Genomic DNA, 14,485 nt, shown 5'->3' on the forward strand with positions numbered 1-14,485 from the left:
GTGGGTATACAACAACTTACAAAAAATTTTCAGAGCTACGTCTGTCATGGTAATGAAATATATACCATTGGGTATTGAGTTGACAAGGTAAGACAGTGTCTGGCACTTAGTATTAACACCATATAAACATTTTTATCACTATTGTTGGAGGAAGTCATCAAGACGACAGGACCACTGGTTGACCTGCAAGCTGGACCCAGGCAATTGGAAGCTCCTCGCCCCCTCCCCTGTCCTTGAGAGGTACATTCTGCCCACTGTTTGCACAATTGGGGCTGTTTTCAAGGGTGCAGTCTTAAGAGAGCAACGTGTTGTTGAGACCATCTGTATGGTTTATGTGACTGAACCTAGTTAAAGCCTCTAGATAAACTCTTAAGATTCTGGTGGTGGGTGAGATGTACTCATCTTGCTGCTTTCCTTTCTTGTTAAACTACCACCTTCCAGTCTGGAGTGGCCTGTCTCTTTCTTCAGTCTTTCCTTCCCCTCATGTACAAGGGCCAAGGTTAGTTTGCACCCATGCAGTGCACAAGTTTGCAAGCTGACAGTTACCTATATTTGCATCATGATCATGATCATCAGTTACATTAATATTCCTAAAAAGCATCAAGCGAATTTGACTATATATCTGGATGAACCATTCAAATCAAGAAATAACCTTCGCTTTTTTTTACAGCAAAAATATTTAAGCATATAAATCCCGTTATTACCCATTAATTGTGGTTAATCTGCTGTGTTCATTTGATTTAAGCAAAGCCAGAAGTGACTTGAGATTTCCCATGCTTTGAACTCGACTCTGCTTTGAAAAATCCCGAGATGATTTTCTGCAGAAAAGTGCTTTTGATCAGTATCAGGAATGTTTCCACAAAATAATAGTATGTAAAATGAGGTCTCCTTCTATTGTGAAATTCCGGGGTTTTTTTTGTTTGTTTGTTTGCTCATTTGTTTGTTTATCACAAAGAAGATACAGGTATTTACAGTGAGGAGGGACACTATGATTTTCTATTCTGAATTTATTAGTATATGACCAGAATCTTGAACAGATCGTTGTTTTGTTTTTTTGTTTTTTGTTTTTTAAGTATTCCATATTTAGCCATTCAACAATCCGGTTTATCTCTTAGAGAGTTTCTATTAAGACTGCCAGTATGTTCACCCAACACATAAACGTTCTGTAAAGTCACTAGCAATACAAATTCCTCATTTCACCTCCTTCTATATCTGTGGCAACTGCAAATTCCATTCTCATTGATCAAAGTCCAAAGCAAAGAATAATCCCTAGTAATTGCTTACTTATTCAATTTGCTTTCTAACTCAATGTTCTAGTGAGATTCATTTTGAAAGGTCAGCAACTTGTCTCCAATTCATTTCATTAAATATGAGAGGGAAAGAAAGGAGCTTTATATTATTTAGTAAGGACAAGGTGCGTAATCACAAAGTGAAAGGTGTTAATATCTATTCTTACCCAAAATGGATTACAGCAGTTTTCATCTTCCATCAGAACTTTAATTGGCATTTGAATGAGAATATCTTATAAAGCCACTGCATTGTAAGGCAGACAATAGTTAGCAAGAATCCCCATTATTGAAGAATTCTTTTCAACATCTGAAAGTGGAAAAGGCTTAAAATAGGTTATTAAATGGCTATGGTTATGGTTGTAGCAGACCAAGAAGTTATTAAAAATGTGGACTCTTATTAGCAAACTCTACCTAAATTTGATTGAGAGATTAATAAAAATTTTATTCATATATTGCTTTTTTTTTTGAATGGGATACAAAATCTCATTTCTATTTTTATCTCAACACCAACCATATGCTCCAGCAAGCACTGGTTAGTGTTCAGAGGTTAAGATTTAGATATAGATCAGACCCTTTCTGGCCACAAGATCTTATCAACTTGTGGGGAATAAATTTAGAAATTTCCTGGGCTTACACCAATGGGTTAACAAGGCATAAAGAAGTACAAAGCCATAGGTTGCTCACATCCAAGTTTGGGTAAATAAGATTAGGTGAATAAGGATTGAGGGGGCAGCTAAAGCCCCCAGAATAGAGAGGGGGCAAAGGTCTCCAATACAAAGGTATATGAAGTAGGCAAGATTAGGTATTCAGGGCAAAAGTGCCCCCCCCCCAATTTAGTACTATAGCAGAAAGCTGCTTTTACAGGATGGAAGGACCAAGTTAGGTGAACAGGTGAATAAGGCTATAGACCACTGTGCTGCAGGTGAAGCTGCCCACAGTAGAGATGATTTACAAAAGAAAAGGTGCCTTGTTAACCCTGAGGTTATTCCCCCAGTCTGTCTCATCCCCTAGGCTAGCTAAATGAAACAGACATTGGAGCCTCCTGTCTGCTGTTAACAACCATCTGCCCATCCGACTGGCACCAGGATTTTGTTTTATATTGACCCAAACCCCAAACACTGTATATCTTCAAAACCCCCTTTCCCTCATGGCCCATGAGTTAATGTTCACATATTCATTGCCTCTTTGTGCATGCCCACCGTTTATAAGCCTTCTGATCTTAATAAATACGGAGCAAGGATCCTTATTCGGGGCTCTTGTCTTTTCCTGGACTTTAGCCATCACTTGTTTTTTATCCTGCGTCCACTCTTTTGTTGGCCAAGAGAGAACTTTAGACTTAGAGCCTACAACATCAAGTTATTTATCCTCACTGAGCATGGATTTTCTTATACGGAAATAAGATAATGAAATGCACTCTTGTACCTGTTTCATAAAGTTGTAGTGAACACTAAATCATCCATGTAAACTGCTTTGCACAGGCTGGTGATGTAGTCATCATAAAGATGGAACTTATTAGCATTGTTATCCCATAAGCACATCTATTTTCAAAACTTTCTTCTATGCTCATGATGATATAGAAATGGTTTCCTTGAATGCTCTGCCATGCCTCTCCACTCACACAAATGTTTTCAGCTTCTTTAGTGAATACCTATCTGATTAACCCGCAGTTTTTGTATTATCAATATTACATTCTTTGCAGTCTTAAAAGTCTTCTCTCTCTATTTGGATAGTTTCTCTTCCCATATACATTTACCTATTTCTCTACATTATAACTTTTAAAACTTTCATTCCTTGGAGCACCTGGGTGGCTCAGTTGGTTAAGCATCCAACTTCAACTCAGGTCATGATCTTGTAGTTTGTGAGTTCGAGTCCCAAGTTTGGCTCTGTGCTGACAGCTCAGAGCCTGGAGCCTGCTTCAGATTTTGTGTCTCCCTCTCTTTCTGTGCCTCCCCTGCTCATGCTCTCTCTCTCTCTCTCAAAAATAAATAAACATTAAAAAATTTTAAAAATAAAATAAAAATTTTATTCTCTTGAGTCTTAGTTTTTGTTGACAACTTGATGAAAGCTGTGAAATATTTTTTTGGAAAAATGTATCAAAAACATGTATATATGATATATATGTGAGATATATATGTATATATGTATGTTTTATATATATATATATATATGTATGTATATATATTTGTACAAGCACACATACATAACTTTTTGCACCCAATTTCATGGGAGTTCATAACCTATATCACATCTCAAATCCATCTAGAAGTCATGTAGGGGTCCATGAGCTCAACCTTAAATATTCTTGTGAAATCTCTTGATTTCTAGAGTTCTTCCAATGGAATACATCTGATTCTAGATTAGAAGGCTCCAGTTTCTTTTTGCTTAAAATTACAGAAAAATGCAGATATTGTATAAGATACTTGGAAATTCAATGCAAAGTCAATTTGAGACCAGAGTGGATATTGTCTTTAAAAGAGGGAACTAAAGTCTTACAAAGGAGCTAAGGGATGTGAAGATATAGCAAGTACAGACAATATTGTGAAAAGGTTTAAGGTAAGTGAAAAAAGACATACCAGTACCTTGTTCAGAATGGAGATACAAAAGGGTGCCTGGGTTAAACATCTGACTTCGGCTCAGGTCATGATCTCACAGTGCATGGGTTCGAGCCCCGCATCAGGCTGTGTGCTGACACCTCAGAGCCTGGAGCCTGCTTCAGATTCTGTGTCTCCCTCTCTCTCTAACCCTTCCCCACTCATGCTCTGTCTAAAAACTAAATAAACATTAAAAAAAAGGAATGGATATAGAAAGAAAGAGGGGTCCACCGTGGATGCCCAGCAGAGGAGATGGACAGGTTTGGGGATGTTTGTGTGTAGGAGGGAAGCTATTGAAGGGTAGTGAAAGGTATGCATATGCAATCAATTTTCTGTTTCTGTATGTTGGGCCAAGTCAACAAATTCCAACTGTAACTGTGGGCTAATGCATCAGTGGAGATTTCCCAAGACTATTAACTCTTTGGCACATGAAAACACGTCTATTGGTGGAGATGTTTGCTGCAAGACATTAATTAAGCAAATATTATCCCTCATTTTACTTCTTTTTGTCTGTCCTAGCAACCAGTACATATGAATGCTCATTAACTATTTGTTGAGTGGTTTTACTAAATAGACATGTGCCTGTGCAAAAACCTGGCCGGCTCCACCATATATTAAAAGTTGACCAGCTTATTTTTGCTTTACAAGAATCTTTCTCATCAAAGAGAGGCCCAGGGTTTTTGGAAATCAGTGTGGAAAGACAGTGAAGAGCCAGAGAGAGTGAAGGAGTAAAGTGCCCCTATGTCTAATGCACTCATGTGGAAAATTAACTGTTCACCATCTAGGTCATTAGAATGACTTGGGAAGACTCAGGTAGGCTTACTGATTAGGCCGCTGTAGTAGGAAATTCAGAAACCTCAATTTTGTTGCTAGCTTTCTGCCTTTTGACCTTTTGAAAAAGTAATTTCAGATCTCATTTTCTCTGGCTCTTAAATAGAATCATACTTGTCCATAAAGCAATTTTAAGATACTCAGATGAATGATGTTACACATGTTTAAATGCAATTCTCTACTGATTCACTGGAAGACATATATTTCTTTATTTGGAAAGTGTCTTATATATTTTCTTAGCTCTTGCTATATAAAAACATCTGACATAGGCTACTGGTAGAATCCCCACTTTGCCGATATGTAAACTGAATTATCGGAGTACAGATAAAAGTCTCAAAAATCAGAATCTCAAAAATCATACTTTGTCATTTATCCCCAAAATGACAGTGAATAAAAAACTTTGATAAATCACAACATTGAACTCTGGATAAAATGTCGTCCTGTCCACTATACCTACTTAGGGTTAATAACAATAGTTAACACAAAGCAATGATTATATATGCAGGCACTGCTCTGAGTATTTAACATATATTTAGTCAGGCACTCTCACAAGAACGCCGCAGGATATATACTATTGTTGTTTTCATTGCCCACTTAAGGAATCTGAGCCACAAAAGAATTATCCAGTAAATTTGAGATCAATAAGTGTCAGAGCCAATATTTGACCCTGGGAAAAAGGATTCAGAATCTGGCCTCCTACTTTATGCATCTATGCATCTATGCATCTAGCTGGATTGCTTTCATAAATTGTTAGGTCACAAATCCAAAAGTTATTTCTATTTCAACATTGCCTACCAAGTCACTTCAACTACTTTAAAACTTGGTTAAACATATTTTTTTTAAGCATGAAATAATTTAATTCCTACAGTGTGTAAGGGGATAAGTTGTATATTAACTGAATGAAAAGGTAAATAAGACAGTGTTGATTTCTTGATGTTTTCTACATCCTAACCAGAAACAAAAGACCCCACTATCAGCAGGAAGAGAAGATAATAGCAGAGTCAGATATTTACTATTAGAATGGACCAAATTACCCCATCGTCCAAGATTTATTGATTGATATAATAAGACTAGGTTGTGAAACTTATGAAACATATTAACAGTTCCATGAATATTTTGTTTTGTTTTGCTTTGGCTTAAGACTGTTTCGGGGTGCCTGGGTGGTTCAGTTAAGCATCCGACTTCAACTCAGGTCATGATCTCGCGGTTCCTGAGTTCGAGCCCTGTGTGGGCCTCTGTACTGACAGCTCAGAACCTGGAGCCTGCTTCAGATTATGTGTCTCCTCCTCCTCTCTCTGCCCCTCCCACGCTTGCTCTCTGTCTCTCTCTGTCTTTCCAAAATAAATAAACGTTATAACAAACAAACAAAAAAACACTAAGTGTTTCAACGATTTTCCTAAGCTCCACTTACTTAAGGCTCACATACATTTTAAGGAAAACTATTGGAAGTGACACTTTGCATTTTAGAAATATGTGACAATAACCCCAATATTTTAATTGCTGGTGTGTTAATGGCTGATTCAAAACACAGGTGGCCCAAACATTTGTAACAAATGAGTGTATAATCAAGCTGACTTAGAGAAAGCATGTTTGGACTCACAGCTCTCAGCCTATAGCTCATCCACTGCCACAGGCCAACTCTACCTAATTAAAACTTGGTTTCAAATTCTGTAAGGTTTGCCAATAGATTTGAAGGAGTATTATTTATGTGAACACATCTCAACAAGTTCTTGTAAATTTGTTTCTTAAACGAGCCCATGACAATCCTTTATTAAAATGCTCATGGATTTTCTTTTTTTTAATATTCTAATCATAATGGGTGGCTCAAATCGCTTCATAAACCATATTTTCTAAATCACTTCAGCAGCTGAGAGGTCCTGCTTATGTGTAAAACAGTGCATTATTTTCATGTGTTTACTTTTGTTCACAATAAAAAAGATTTTGAGGAAATAATTTCACCAAAATTGTTTTTTAGCTACCATACAAAGTGCATACATTATTTTAGTTTCCAAACTGTGCCAAACTATATTCCTTGGCTTTCCATTTTGAAATCTTGTGTGCACATAAAAATTCTTCTACTTTTTTTTTTGTTGTCGTTCTACTATACAAATTATGTGCAGCTATTTACTTGAAATTGTGTTCAACTTGTTAGGAAGGAGGTATAATGAATATAATTAACTGAAATTATATGCATATTTTTCTCTCAATGGCTACAATTTGTATTTAGGATACTACTTATGTAGTCTGGATATATTTATGTGTTGCTTCTTAGAGGAAAATGAGAGAGCGAGCACCACAATTTCTAAGCAACTTAGATTACAGTGTGAGACAGGTATTGGTCTTTCTAAGATAATGTGGTATATGGTGCATGACCAGTTAGTCTCTTCCTTAAATTACAGACTAATCCATATTGCATAATGCAATGGAAGTAGCAGACTTTGATTCAAAAATGGTAATTGTGGAGTACAGGTTGTAGGGGTTACACTCAATAACATAAAGGCAAATATCAGCAGGGAACACATTATTTCTGTTTTTCTTTAGTAATATCAGATGCAAAGAAATACAAAGCTTTGTGTAATAAACACTCAGTGCCTATAAATAGAATAATGTAATAAGGCAGGTGCAATAGACATAGGTCTGTAATTTAAATAAATAGGAAAACCAATTTGGATATCTGTCATGGAATATAGGTTTGATTTTACAAAGATTGGAGGAATAAATCTGATGTTATAGCACAAAACCAAATAACCATAGAGTCTAAATTCTTAAGTGGATTCATAGTTGAAGCAAATTGTTACTTCCACACTGTGAATAAGGACATGTCAGAGTTTTCTATACTGAATCTGGGGAAAGTGGCACACCTTTTCCCTCCTATTAGATGTTACAGCCTCATACTAGTGGAACAGACAGATGTGCCTTTTGTGGCTTTCCTCTGACAGAATGAATACTATAATAAATACTAATAAAGGAGTTCAAACCAATTCTTTATGTTCCTTATGATTTCCACCATTACAGCTTATCAAGTCTCTTGTTCTTTCAAACTGGATACTGCTAGACCCTCAGAGATAATACAGCAGTGTTCTCAATCTGCCCTTTGAATGGGTATATTGAGCAATGTTCCATCAACCACCCTTAGTTGTATGGGAAAAAAATTACCACTTCACACAACAGACAGGATTCTTCTTTTGAGACCAATGTATGGGGCTGCCAATAGACCTCATGCTTCTTTGCTACTTGTGCCATTTATTTTATTTCATTTTTTACAAGATGCTTCTGTAATTATCCCATGGGCAGCTGCATTGCTGTGCTACAAATACAGAGTGATGCTGCACAAACAATGGGCATGCTCAATACAACTGTGTTAAATGTGTTTGGTTAGCAGTTCAGAAGAGTTACTTGAACTTAAGGCACGTGCATTCAAGTCCAGTTCTGCCACTTTAAGCAATATAACATGGGCTCATTTATCTCAACTGCACGAAAAGGATAATGATGCTTAAATATGTTGTTACGATGGTATGATGATAAATGTGGTAGAATATGAGAAAGGGGCCTTGTGAACTCTAACGTGGATCTGAATTTAGCTACTTAAGTGCCCATTTTAAATTCTACATGTAATTGTATTTTATAAAATACTTTGCATTCATACAAATTATTTCATCTATGAGCTGCTTTTATTCATGAACATCATAAAAAGTTTAATTTTTTAATATAGAAGCATCAGTCAACTCTTCCAAATTTTTACTAGGTCAGGAACCAATGAATTTATATAGATTCACTTTGTCTCCAATTTTGTATGTGCAAAAAACCAACAACATTAGTCAAGAGTATTTGTGATTGTAAAGAGCCCAAGTATTAAATGAATTGTTTTCAAAGTGTTAATTCGTTCTAATATAGCGTTATTAAGTTCTTCACTCAAAGAACAAATATGCATGAATAAAGAGACACAATTTTTTGAACCATTCTCTGTCACAGAGAATTAATTTTTCAAGACATAAAAACTATTAGCACAGTAAGAAGCAGTCAATAGTCATCCTAAGCCAGATAACACGGCATTCTAAAGAACAGGCAGAATCATTTACTTTACTTGTTTCTATGTTTCAAGTAAATGTGACATTGGCCATCAATGTCTTGTTTTGAAACTACAAAAGAAAATAGTGGGCATCACTTATTCTGCTCAATGGGTATCAACTGTAGAGATATCTGTATTTGAGAACAGGACTTGAATTGAACTATTCAATTATCTGGGGTTTAACTTTTGGTTTCATTTTAGTACTGAAGGAATGCATTCAGGCAGAAAGACAATTTATAGGTCTTATAGGTGTCTTGTTCTTAGGACTAGTAGACTTGTATCCAGAGGCAAACGTCTTTTTCCTTGTTTTAAAAAAAAATATATTGCAATAACCCTGTATGGCGACAGATGGTAACTATACTTGAAGTGGTGAACATTTCATGACGTATATAAATGTTGAATCACTATGTTATACACCTGAAATAATATAATACTGTATGTCAACTATACTTCAGTTAAAAAAAAACCACATGCACATAGTATAAAGAAAAATAAACAAAAATATGTTATTTTATATTTTCCCTACTATTCTTCTGACATTACACGCACACATAAGAGTAAATACTCTGCAAAATTATTATGTGGCAAGCATTTTTTCCCTCCTTCATGCTACTCCTGACTGCTTAGACTCTTCACTACAGTGATATCTTTAGTGTGTCTCTCTACAGAAATAATTCCTGAATCAGGTCCTTCCCACCTTGCAAGTACTTGTCAATCCTGTATCTCCTATTCTGTGCATGGAAAAGAAAAACGATAATATGACATGATTTTTTTTTATTTATTTTTGAGGCAGAGAGAGACAGAGCATGAACGGGGGAGTGGCAGAGACAGAGGGAGACACAGAATCGGAAGCAGGCTCCAGGCTCTGAGCCATCAGCCCAGCGCCCAAGGCGGGGCTCGAACTCACGTACCGCGAGATCATGACCTGAGCTAAAATCGGATGCTTAACCGACTGAGCCACCCAGGCGCCCCATAATATGACATGATTTTTAAGGAATGGATTCAAACATTATACTGCTCTGGCATGATTTTTTAGAGGATTTCAACCCTTTCTCCAGTGATCACCAATGTAAACGTGATAATTTGGCAGGAAAGTCAAGGAAATATTCTTGGGAAGGAGGATATATGTTTTTAAAATCTTAATGAAAACACTATCATATATGTACATATCAGTATCATATCTTCTTCTTTCCAATTAAATAATGAACCATTGATCTTAATTTATACTTATGAAGAACAAACAAAGGTTAATTGGCAAATAAACCTTCGCATTGTTAGCTACCCACTTTAATAATACTGGCACAGATTTTTATAAATCATAGATTTTAATTACCATGGAGAGGAGCTATCTAATATTTTGCACTACTGAATACCTTTCCTTTATGTTTCAGAGACACTTTCTCTTTTAGAAGACAAGATATTATGTTGTATTTTAAGTTAACCAGTATCTCACATGGCTCTGATTCATTTGGAATGATTGTACTGAATATGGACAGAAGAACTTCGTTAAGTACCCATTTTTCTCTCTGAGTAAATATAATTCAAAGAACTTTCTTTACTCTGTTATCTCTTACAAATTATTTTTGGTGGTTTACTATAAATATTATATGTATAGGAGCTATTATGATAAAAATAAAAAAGCTATAGTCTGTAGGAAAAGCTAGGAGAAATATTTTAAAATTCATTTTTGAAATCATAGTCTGTGTCATTGATCATCATTGACAATAAAAAGATTGAGGTGTAAAATGTGGGACTGGAAACTAATTTCTAAAGTTTCAATGAAATCCTGATATCTTTATGGAAACAACAGACAAATATTTGCCATAAGAAGTACATATGTGGCCATCTCAATAAGCATCTAAAAGAGAGATCTCAAATCTAAAAAGAGCAAAAGAAGCCTGTCTTTTTTTCCCACAAATGTACATGTTTTAATAAATACTATGGATAAAGTATTGTGGATAGAATAATGATCAAATTTTCAGGTATGAATCCTAGTTTGAAATTTCCTATGCACCCAGACATTTTATGGAAAGGGAAAAGCAAGGGGTGGATTAAGTAAACAAACATACAAAACAACGAACAAAATCAAATGGAAAATAAACAATAATAAAAAATAAACAAATTACCTACCTAACTCAAATTCCTATCTTATTGTTCACTCCCCTTATCCCAGGAGATGTCGTAACAGAATTCTGGAGATTGGTCAAGTACAATAAGATTATTGCATATTATTAGATACACGGAGGAGATGGTCATGTCAACTATTAGAAGATATAATCCCTGTAATATTGTAGATGAAATTGTTTTGGAACATCTGTTTCTGTCTGTTGTACCCTGGAAATGGCAGTGTGATGCAGAAAACACTGTACATGATCCTTCATAACTTCTAGATGAATACACAAGAAAAAAATTGCAAACACAGAAATGTATTTCTCTACCTTTCTTTTATTCTATCATGCCAAAGAAGATATGCAATGAGTAGAAGAAAGTAGTTATAAATACCAGTTATAAATACCACCTATGACCATGTCATATGACCTATGACCAGTCCAAAGGTGGACTATAGTAGTTCTGATTTAAGTATGTTTGTATATTTATTAACCAAATATTTTTTTTCTTCTCTCCCATTGTCCTCCTACCTAACATTGATTTTTTTAAATGGCATTTGTTTATATATCAGTATTTATGTTACAAATATCAAAAAGGAAATGTGAATCAACTAAAAGAATGAATGAACATCACCCATCCACAAAACAAGGACTTTGTATACATTTCTCAGGGAGTTGTTATCATTTCCACACGGTAATTGAATCATGTTAGATGTAAGCATGACTTTGTTGTCTTTCTTTGGAAATAAAACATATTCTAAACATAAATGTATGAGTACAAATTTGATAATGGGTGTACTGCAGTGACTTTGTCATATATTCACTAGACTAGGCTGAATTACGTTTCTTAGATTAATTCTCTTTCCTTTATGTTTCCAATTAGGAAGAGAAACAAACAAAAAAATTGCCCGAGGCTTGGAAAATCGGTAAGTCAGGGGCAGTTTATGTAGACCCAGTAGGGTAAAGCTAGCTGGGTTCCCAGTGGATTGGCTTATTTGAATAATATTCACAAGCTCCAGAGCATTCAGGCTAGCCATAGTTGTCTGAAATGTGGTCCCAAGGTGGTTAAGGCACAATGGCCCAGAATGTGAGAGTTCATTAATGGAAATGCTTGGAATATGGACCAAACTAACTACCCAAGAAGGGGAAAACATCTGCCTCTAGCCAGTGGCTCAACACGGAGTCAAGCCAGTATTAAAAACAAAACAAACAAACCAAGTTACACTGCAGTTGAATCCTTGATGTCTTGAAATCGAATTTTAGCTTGAATATTTGGGATATTTGAGTGGCCAATATAAGACAGGAGACTTTTAGAGAATAAGGTAGAAGTTGCCTTAAACACCATAGAGAACATCTTATTTTGAAAGTAAAAAGGAAGAACACAACATGTAGAAGTATAAAGAGTCTTTGTAGGCCAACCCATTGCCATGGAAACATTTATACAACACTAGCCAAAAATAAATAAATATCAGATTTAAATTTTGATGGCCTCAAACAGTATCTTGATGGAGTTGTAATGTGTTTAAAGTAGGAGTTATGCATTTATGATAATAACATATTGGTATATTCCTTAGATCGAGGTTGGAGGTCTTGCAGCTTCATTTTTAGAAGGCATGAACTAAAAGTTCAGTAAAGTATATGTAAAAGCTAGTTGTATTCATAACCAAGAGTAAGGGGCACATGTAGGAAATAGGCAGAACCTCTTGATAGCAAGCAGGAGGGGAGTAGAAGGCACAAAGCAATGGGAGGTCCTCTCCTCAAGAGGCTGAGAGATATGCCTATATGAAGAGATTGTTGCCTCAGGAAAGCAATAATTTCCACTTAATGTTAGAATGGCTTAATTCCACTTAATTTTAGAATGGCTCAGGTAGTGGCAACCTGTGTAAGATTCTTCTCTTAGGCATGGGGCAGAGTGTAGGGGTATATGTTCTGGAAGAGTGCAAGGTTCATGGGCTAAGCAAACAATGAGCTCAAGAAACAGAATCCCTGATATCGAAAGAAGAGAAGCAGTAAATGCAGTAAATGTCTTGTGTCCAAATTTGTCAGTGTCTTAGAAGAAGCAGTTTTGGATTAAGAGAGATTAAGACCCAGTTGGTAGGTTATTTTGTTTGTTTCTTTGTCTTTTTGTTTTTTTGTCTTTTTTCTAAGTTGTTGGGAAGTCAAGTAGGCATCTCAATCAAACTGGATGCGTGGGACCTACTAGAGAAATTAAAGTTCTATTGAATGCCTTTTCCAAGAGCGCAGCATTGTGTATTTTGACAAGTGAAATGTGTGCATGGGCACTAAAGTTCATTGATGTCTGAAATACTGAAGGAGATAGGTAGAGTCCTAGTGAGTCCTTGTATTGTCATCTGACCATATGTGGAGACATTTGTGACTTTGATTTCTATTTTGGGCATTGTGAGACAAGAGATTCCCAGAATTCCTTAACCTGAAGGGGACACCTCTTCTCTTAAACTATAGTCAAGAGTTTGTACAAATGTGCATATTGCACCATTTGCTCACAAAAGCCTTCAGTCTTAAGAATAATTCCCAAATTTTCACCAGATGTGCTGATCTAGGGTCCCATCCTCTATCAGGGACATCCCAGTTAAGGGATGGTAAGCTGCAATATTCTACTGAACTATATAAATTATGATGGCAGAAATATCATTGGTACAGTATATTGACTGATTGCTGTTCACTCAGTTTGTTCTAAGGCTTCCCAAGTAGCTAAGGGGTGTGGGGAAAAGTGATCTCCAGCACCATGATATTTGGCAAGGGACTCAGGACAGGGAAAGCCACTCCATCTTGCAGGTGGAATATACCAATAGCTTCAGATTTGGCTCTGTCCTATTTAAGAAGGCTTTGTTAACCTTGCCAAGCTTGTAAGGTGCAGTTTTCATGACCCAAAAACTAGGTAAGGAGGGTTACAGTCTCAGAGTGTGTGGCAGCCTCTCTTTTCAGGAGAGCCCAGACTGTTGCCAGCAATCTGCACTCTAATGGTGCCAACAAGGGCAGTTGATTTTTGTTTGTTTTTTTCTTTTGTTTTTTTCTTGTTTTTGTTTTTGTTTTTTTTGCCTCAGGACCCCATATGCAATTTATGGCCATCATAGGTGGTCCAGAGACTCTAGGAGGCAGACAAGGAGGTTGCTAACGTCTTTACAGTGAAGAGTCTCTGAGAGCACTAATGGGAGTGCCTGTTGATTTTGATTTGGATGGATTCTAGAGCCTATTTTTCAAGGTAGGTTGATTTGTAAGTAGCACCATTAGTGAAATTAAGTAACATCTGTAAATGAGGAGTATAGTGCTTTCAGTACTCACAAAGAGTTTTTAAGAATGTGCCAAATGCATTTCCTCAGTGGAGGATATCATCAATGTGACGTCATACCTATGCTCCTGAAGAAAAGTGGATGCAGTTAAGATCTTGTCTGCAAAGATGGTGTGCACATACATTATAGGGAGGCTAGTAAAGGTGTGTGTGTCCTCTGGAGGTGAAGGTTAACTGCTGCTGAGAGGTTATTGAGTAAGCATGTAGTAGAACATAAAACATATTAGCCTAGTATGTAATAGCAAAATATTTACTGGCTACTGATGAATAAAATTAGTAATTTCAAT

Source organism: Felis catus, chromosome D2 (assembly GCF_018350175.1).
Source record: "Felis catus isolate Fca126 chromosome D2, F.catus_Fca126_mat1.0, whole genome shotgun sequence".
In the NCBI taxonomy this organism is placed as follows: domain Eukaryota; kingdom Metazoa; phylum Chordata; class Mammalia; order Carnivora; family Felidae; genus Felis; species Felis catus.